This window comes from Atta colombica, unplaced genomic scaffold, assembly GCF_001594045.1.
Source record: "Atta colombica isolate Treedump-2 unplaced genomic scaffold, Acol1.0 scaffold275, whole genome shotgun sequence".
Taxonomy (NCBI): Eukaryota; Metazoa; Arthropoda; class Insecta; order Hymenoptera; family Formicidae; genus Atta; species Atta colombica.
In genome coordinates, this window is record NW_017259376.1 from 156,406 (window position 1) to 157,985 (window position 1,580).

Consider the following 1,580-nt stretch of genomic DNA (forward strand, 5'->3'; position numbering starts at 1 on the left):
CGCCATTTTAGTTGGGACGATATTTAATCGAATCAGAAGCATTCGCATGTGCGCTGCGATCGATATATCGATCGATATCCACGAAAATCTATATGGACATGAATGGTTTTATGTAAACAAAAATGTCACTTCAATTTTATTAATACATTTAATAAAATAACACTAATAACACTTTTCATATCCTACATCGTTAACACATGTGCAAGAATTGATACATTTAATACAAAAATTACCTATGAAATGAAATACCTTTTTTACCTCTTTGCCCACACTCAGGCACACAACACTTCATGTTAATGCACATTTTACACTTTCGCGATTTTATAATCTTTCAAATACAATCCCATACACGACGATCTTGCTGACATATGCGTCTCACTAAGGAACATTAAACACGCATGAGCACCTGAAAGTTTCTGATTCGTTCTTACATTGACCAAATTAAAATGGCGCTGATCAATTGGTGCCACGATTCTCTATGCTTTACAGTGAAGATTCCAATGTATATGTAGTTCAATGCATAAAATAAGTCTAATTTCATTCACTTTTAATTTTACATTTTATGCGAAAACGCATCGAATAAGTCTAATTTCATTGATTTTTAAGATGCGTTGACTAAACTTAATAATTACTCTCTTCTGAATACCATCTCTTTTGTCTCTGTGACACATTTTCTAACCCCAACAGTTATTAACTGTGGCTTGGTTTCCACCGAAGATTTAATCTGGATCAGAATGTAAGAATCAATCAACTACAGTCCAGCATTCCCCTATCGTTCGACTGTAACTGAGGAATACTTAACTGTAGTTGGTTGGTTCTTCAGGCATTTCATTTCATAGGTAATTTTTGTATTAAATGTATCAATTCTTGCACATGTGTTAACGATGTAGGATATGAAAAGTGTTATTAGTTATTTTATTGAATGTATTAATAAAATTGAAGTGACATTTTTGTTTACATTCTAATCCCGATTAAACCCTGAATGGATTAAATCCGGTGGAAACTAGGCTTTTGAGGTTTAATATCTTGGATTACAGAACTGTCAAGGGAGAGTTTGACAAACGTTCGCCATGATGTGGCAAATTGGTCACTTCTTTGTTATTTAATGTTATTCCGAATGTTAAACAAAGATGACAAGAAAATTGTACCACATAATGACTGCATCAATCAAAATAATAAGATTCCAGTGTTTATTTTTATGTAATTTGTAATATAATAATATAATAATTGCCTGTGGCTCCAAATCCTTGAGGTCAATTGTATCTTGAAATGAGGTGAAAATTACAAAAGTGAACAAATTCACTAGAATATTCATAATTTAATTGATCAATACTTAGTAATCATTGCTCACTTTTGTAATTTTCACCTCATTTTAAAGTATACAATCGAGCCCCTTATTCACACATTTTAAAATAATGGTGCGTTCGATATGCAATTAAAAAAATAATTTTCCTACAGCCAATCATCTTCTACTCTTTTGGAAATATTAACGGTATCCCGAGATCGATATTGTTTCCAATCTATGTTACAATGGTCGTGGAGTAGCCTGCGGTTGTATTCTCGTGTGAGGTTAAGTTTAA